The sequence below is a fragment of the Erythranthe guttata genome, chromosome 3 (assembly GCF_056151865.1).
Source record: "Erythranthe guttata isolate IM_541 chromosome 3, IM_541, whole genome shotgun sequence".
NCBI classification, from domain to species: Eukaryota; Viridiplantae; Streptophyta; class Magnoliopsida; order Lamiales; family Phrymaceae; genus Erythranthe; species Erythranthe guttata.
Genome location: NC_142535.1, coordinates 307501 through 315000, shown reverse-complemented (window position 1 = coordinate 315000; position 7500 = coordinate 307501).

Sequence of the window (7500 nt, the reverse complement as noted above, 5' to 3'; positions counted from 1 at the left end):
CAAAACTCGAAGAATTGATAAGTGAAAATCATGCAAAATGAACACTTATCACACCCTCAAACTTAGATCTTTACTCGTCCCGAGTAAATCAAAACAAAACTACAACAAAAAAGAACAAAAACAACAAACGAAAGAAAAACTAAACCTAGGCCACTAACGTAGGGAATCACGATTGCATTTAGCGTATGCAACAAGCCGTTGAACCCCTGGGTACCCCCAAAGGACGAGTTGTGTCTCGTGAGGGTTTTCAGACAACACACCCACAAAGTTGCCGGATTGGTCAAAGCATTGCAATTAATTCGAAAGATGAAACGAGCAAGATAACCTAAAATCTTAGAATGGCATACGGCTTAAGGTATTCGACTTTCTTACCGACGCAATTAGTTGTTTCTACACCAAAATGAAAGATAGACTCAAGAATCCGTAATTAAACAATAAACACAATTATCGAGGGTTTTGAGTAGAAATGTGGGTGAAAAGTAAGTTTTGATTCAGAAATTCAAAAACTCGAGTTGGGCATAAGTAGGTCTATTTATTCAAATAAAAGAAATGACAACTACAATATTTTTGGTGATTTTCATCACAATTTTTTTCTTTTTTCATTTTTTTTGAAACGGGCATAATCGTGACTCGTGCAAGGCCCGACACCACTGTGTTATCTCCCTGACCCATGTATCGAACTTTAGTCCAAGAAACCCCCAAGCTCGACAGCTCGAGAGACTTAGGCGACGAGGTGCACCCAACGGGTTAAGCTCGAGTCAGAAAGGCGGGGAAATCAGAGCGTGAATCACAACAATACCACAAATTATTATTTTTTTCTGTTTTTTTTTTTTTTTTTTTTTTTTAACATCGAACATAAAAAAAAAACGTAAAGACCATTGATAGAACTTTTAGCCAACAACTGGAAACCGTGAACACATAATTCAATTCTAACTCGCCCCCCAAACCTCAGGCTATTATACCCCTCAGAAAAGTGCGCTGAAGCTTAATCGGAAAGGATTCGAAAGGCTATCCACACAAGTTGCAAAAACGCAGTCGGAAGGTTCATCTATAATTAGCCGGTTATCCACAATTTCAATTTTAAAATCAACTAGCCCATCTACTAATTCATTAATTGCTTTGCTTCAATAGAATCCGGAAATGCAACTTACACTCGATCCTAAATGAGATGCATGTGACAAACATAACACAATTACGGAAATTGAAATACATAAATGAAACTAAATTATATGATATGCATGCAAAAGACCAAATCAAAATAAGCTAAACTCACCCCCAAACTTAAATCATGCATTGCCCTCAATGCGAAAAATAAAAGAAAGGAGAAAGAAATACGCCCTGAACAGTCGTGCCGCAGATTGATCAGTGTTCTACGGTTGCGAAAGTGTTCTTTGGTTGCACGGGGTGCCATGAATTTTGGCACCGAGGGCGAATTGCCAGAATTGCCTAGACTTCCCGACTTCTAACTCTTCTTTTCTTGGGAACGAGATACCGGCAAAAATCAAGAAAATGGGTGAAATCTAGCTTAAACCAAAAAAAACAAAAAAAATGCTAAAACGACAAAAACGACAAAAACAAAGAAAATAAGAAGATAAATAAACAATGGGTTGCCTCCCATTCAGCGCCTGTTTTACTGTCGACGGCTCGACACAATTTGGACGGATTATGTCCAATCCAAAGCCTTGTAGATTGCGCATCCATCCGTCAATCTTGATACATACTTTGCAATCATATCTTGGACTAGATTGCAATCACGTAGTGCCCATCCCATCCCATGGAACTTCTCGTTTGCTTTGGAAATCAGTCGGTAGGAGACTAGAATGGGTTGATTGCCTACCGATCTCTCAAACTCGTACACAAGATATTCGAGCTTTGGAGTAAGCTCTACCTCAAATTTGAAACTCGTCTCCTCGCTCAAACTCAAATCTGGAGTAACAATGTGGATAGGATTTTGTTCGTCAAGTTCCTCTACCATCATCTTCATCCCACTCTCATCACACGCAAAAGTATCTACAGAACTGGGATGAATAATTCCCTCAAGGTGCTCAACCTCATCGTTTATACGAAAATCTGTAAATACCTCGTTGTCTTCATAAATGATGGTCGGATGTGGTTTGTGAATGTGACATCTTTTAAAATTTTCGAAAATATTTGCCAGAACGTGGAGTATGTCTTGTAAATAGCACAAGTGCTCATTTGTCTGTGCAATTCCATTTTCTGGGTTCAACCTTCGATGTCTTTCAATATCCTCCAACTCTCGTTGAATATAATCAGCTCTGGATTGAATATCGCCAAGAGAGAGATCATAAATCGAGGCCATCAATGTATACAAATCTGTGAAAATAAATAAAATAAATCAAAGAAAAAAAAATAAAATAAAATAAAATAAAAAAATGTCTAAAGTAAAGCAAGGATAGTTGGTAACGATATTAGTAAATTCAAGATTAACTAATTCCCCGGCAACGGCGCCAAAAACTTGATACGCGTAAAACCTACGTATGAATAACCGCAAGTGTACAGTATCGCGTTTTGTAGAATAGTGTATTCCAGATATCGATCCACAGGGAATTAAGTTCCTAAATCTACCAAGTACCGTAATTATACTGTCCTAAACTTTATTTAGACGGACGAAGGGATGGGGGATGACATGAAACTAAAAAGAAACAATAAATAAAAAACAACGGTTCGCCAGTATAAGCGAGGAATTCCGACGTGTGATGGCTTCTAGGGTAAAATCCACCAGTGTACTATCGATAAAGATCTACAAACCCGAATCTATTGTCAATTCTATGTTCGCTAACCCAGACACTAAAGTACCCTAACCCCCGTCTCCAGTGTAGTTAGAGTCTACCCACAGGTCCGACGTCTCCGTTCAGAACCTGATATTAAGAGAGCATTTAGGTCAAGTCCTTAAGGGCTACCCGAGGTGCATCACGTCTCCGTTTCCACAACCCGAGCTATATTTTCCTAAAATCAAACGAGAAATCCTCTCTCGAGTTCATTCCCATTTACAATCAATTCAACTGTTGGCCAAACAATCGAAAGCATTTAATACAGGAAAACATAAACAGAATCAAAGAACGACAAATAGATCACAGATCTGGAAATCAAAATCAATATATACAAGGTTTCATTTCCCTAAAAGAAAATGCTTAGTTCATTACAAACATAGCATCCAAATGAAGAACACGAGAAATCATAAACTAAACGTAAAGAAAAGCTTATGAAAAACCCGAGTCGAAACCCTCGTCGAAGCTTCCCGCGAAGAACTGGCGAGAACCGAAGAAAAACCGAAGAAGAAGTCGAGAGATTTTCGAGATATTTAAAAATGAAAAAGAGACCTTCTATTTATAGTGAAAAATCAAAGAAAAATATCTAGTCTCGATTTCTGTGCCCAGATCGCGATCTGGGCTTCTTGGATCGCGATCTGGCAACCTCGAAAACTGCCCACCGCCTTCCCAGATCGCGATCCAGGAAGTGCGGATCGCGATCTGCCCCAACTTTTCGCTGCTACTGGAATTTGCCACCAGATCGCGATCCGGTGATTCTGGATCGCGATCTGGCCTCTGCATCAACTTCAAACACTTTTTTCACCCTTTTTCAGCCCGAATTCGACAATTGTGCATTTCACAAAAGTTGTAGCCCTTGAAGTTAGCTTTCTAAATCCACTTGAATCAGCCCAATCGGAGGTCGTATGCAAAAGTTATGCTTGAAATACCAAACACTGCCACAATCCGCGAGAATGCACTTTTGCACGTGTTTGGTTTGGTTCTCGGCTTCGCTTCCAAAATCGTTTCGAATCGGCAAAAATAGCTTCTCTTTACCTAAAATATAAATAAAACAAAAACAACATAATATATACAAATAAAGCCGAAAACTCGGACAAACGAGACCAAAACTCGAAGAATTGATAAGTGAAAATCATGCAAAATGAACACTTATCACCCACCGGCTGGCCGGTGCCCATCGCTGCCAGAAATTTGCTGCACCCCGGCTGGCCGGTGCCCACAATTCGCAGCCCGTCGGCCCGCCGGAGCCCGGTCCGAAATAAATAAATTTTTATTATATATATTTATATATATATAATAATAGCCTTAGCCTTAGCCTTTGCCTTTGCCTTCGCCGGCCGCCGGGCGGCGGGCGCGGTGCGAAAAAGGCGACTAGTTATGGGCAAGGCAGCCCCGCACACCGGCCCAGCCTTGGCAGCACACCGGCTGGGCCGGTGCCGAAAGTCCGAAAATTTTCCGACCCGAAAAAAATAATAAAAAATACGAGGACGTAGGAAATTGAATTTGGCACAGTGGTTGTCGGGGCCGTTTGGTCAGATTTCGAGAATTGCTCCGAAAACGTCGGGAGCGACTAGTTTTTGCCCAAGGTTGCTAGCACCTTGGGCAGAGTCGCCAGCACCTTGGCTGGGCCGGTGCCGAAAGTCCGAAAATTTTCCGACCCGAAAAAAATAATAAAAAATACGAGCGCGTAGGAAATTGAATTTGGCACGGTGGTTGTCGGGGCCGTTTGGTCAGATTTCGAGAATTGCTCCGAAAACGTCTGGAGCGACTAGTTTTTGCCCAAGGTTGCTAGCACCTTGGGCAGAGTCGCCAGCACCTTGGCTGGGCCGGTGCCGAAAGTCCGAAAATTTTCCGAGCCGAAAAAAATAATAAAAAATACGAGCGCGTAGGAAATTGAATTTGGCATGGTGGTTGTCGGGGCCGTTTGGTCAGATTTCGAGAATTGCTCCGAAAACGTCGGGAGCGACTAGTTTTTGCCCAAGGTTGCTAGCACCTTGGGCAGAGTCGCCAGCACCTTGGCTGGGCCGGTGCCGAAAGTCCGAAAATTTTCCGACCCGAAAAAAATAATAAAAAATACGAGCGCGTAGGAAATTGAATTTGGCACGGTGGTTGTCGGGGCCGTTTTCTCAGATTCCGAGAATTGCTCCGAAAACGTCGGGAGCGACTAGTTTTTGCCCAAGGTTGCTAGCACCTTGGGCAGAGTCGCCAGCACCTTGGCTGGGCCGGTGCCGAAAGTCCGAAAATTTTCCGAGCCGAAAAAAATAATAAAAAATACGAGCGCGTAGGAAATTGAATTTGGCACGGTGGTTGTCGGTGCCGTTTGGTCAGATTTCGAGAATTGCTCCGAAAACGTCGGGAGCGACTAGTTTTTGCCCAAGGTTGCTAGCACCTTGGGCAGAGTCGCCAGCACCTTGGCTGGGCCGGTGCCGAAAGTCCGAAAATTTTCCGACCCGAAAAAAATAATAAAAAATACGAGCGCGTAGGAAATTGAATTTGGCACGGTGGTTGTCGGGGCCGTTTTCTCAGATTCCGAGAATTGCTCCGAAAACGTCGGGAGCGACTAGTTTTTGCCCAAGGTTGCTAGCACCTTGGGCAGAGTCGCCAGCACCTTGGCTGGGCCGGTGCCGAAAGTCCGAAAATTTTCCGACCCGAAAAAAATAATAAAAAATACGAGCGCGTAGGAAATTGAATTTGGCACGGTGGTTGTCGGGGCCGTTTTCTCAGATTTCGAGAATTGCTCCGAAAACGTCGGGAGCGACTAGTTTTTGCCCAAGGTTGCTAGCACCTTGGGCAGAGTCGCCAGCACCTTGGCTGGGCCGGTGCCGAAAGTCCGAAAATTTTCCGACCCGAAAAAAATAATAAAAAATACGAGGGCGTTAGAAATTGAATTTGGCACGGTGGTTGTCGGGGCCGTTTTCTCAGATTTCGAGAATTGCTCCGAAAACGTCGGGAGCGACTAGTTTTTGCCCAAGGTTGCTAGCACCTTGGGCAGAGTCGCCAGCACCTTGGCTGGGCCGGTGCCGAAAGTCCGAAAATTTTCCGACCCGAAAAAAATAATAAAAAATACGAGGACGTAGGAAATTGAATTTGATACGGTGGTTGTCGGGGCCGTTTTCTCAGATTTCGAGAATTGCTCCGAAAACGTCGGGAGCGACTAGTTTTTGCCCAAGGTTGCTAGCACCTTGGGCAGAGTCGCCAGCACCTTGGCTGGGCCGGTGCCGAAAGTCCGAAAATTTTCCGACCCGAAAAAAATAATAAAAAATACGAGCGCGTAGGAAATTGAATTTGGCACGGTGGTTGTCGGGGCCGTTTTCTCAGATTTCGAGAATTGCTCCGAAAACGTCGGGAGCGACTAGTTTTTGCCCAAGGTTGCTAGCACCTTGGGCAGAGTCGCCAGCACCTTGGCAGGGCCGGTGCCGAAAGTCCGAAAATTTTCCGACCCGAAAAAAATAATAAAAAATACGAGGGCGTTAGAAATTGAATTTGGCACGGTGGTTGTCGGGGCCGTTTTCTCAGATTTCGAGAATTGCTCCGAAAACGTCGGGAGCGACTAGTTTTTGCCCAAGGTTGCTAGCACCTTGGGCAGAGTCGCCAGCACCGGCCCAGCCTTGGCAGCACACCGGCTGGGCCGGTGCCGAAAGTCCGAAAATTTTCCGACCCGAAAAAAATAATAAAAAATACGAGGACGTAGGAAATTGAATTTGGCACAGTGGTTGTCGGGGCCGTTTGGTCAGATTTCGAGAATTGCTCCGAAAACGTCGGGAGCGACTAGTTTTTGCCCAAGGTTGCTAGCACCTTGGGCAGAGTCGCCAGCACCTTGGCTGGGCCGGTGCCGAAAGTCCGAAAATTTTCCGACCCGAAAAAAATAATAAAAAATACGAGGGCGTTAGAAATTGAATTTGGCACGGTGGTTGTCGAGGCCGTTTTCTCAGATTTCGAGAATTGCTCCGAAAACGTCGGGAGCGACTAGTTTTTGCCCAAGGTTGCTAGCACCTTGGGCAGAGTCGCCAGCACCTTGGCTGGGCCGGTGCCGAAAGTCCGAAAATTTTCCGACCCGAAAAAAATAATAAAAAATACGAGGACGTAGGAAATTGAATTTGATACGGTGGTTGTCGGGGCCGTTTTCTCAGATTTCGAGAATTGCTCCGAAAACGTCGGGAGCGACTAGTTTTTGCCCAAGGTTGCTAGCACCTTGGGCAGAGTCGCCAGCACCTTGGCTGGGCCGGTGCCGAAAGTCCGAAAATTTTCCGACCCGAAAAAAATAATAAAAAATACGAGCGCGTAGGAAATTGAATTTGGCACAGTGGTTGTCGGGGCCGTTTTCTCAGATTCCGAGAATTGCTCCGAAAACGTCGGGAGCGACTAGTTTTTGCCCAAGGTTGCTAGCACCTTGGGCAGAGTCGCCAGCACCTTGGCTGGGCCGGTGCCGAAAGTCCGAAAATTTTCCGACCCGAAAAAAATAATAAAAAATACGAGCGCGTAGGAAATTGAATTTGGCACGGTGGTTGTCGGGGCCGTTTTCTCAGATTTCGAGAATTGCTCCGAAAACGTCGGGAGCGACTAGTTTTTGCCCAAGGTTGCTAGCACCTTTGGCAGAGTCGCCAGCACCTTGGCAGGGCCGGTGCCGAAAGTCCGAAAATTTTCCGACCCGAAAAAAATAATAAAAAATACGAGGGCGTTAGAAATTGAATTTGGCACGGTGGTTGTCGGG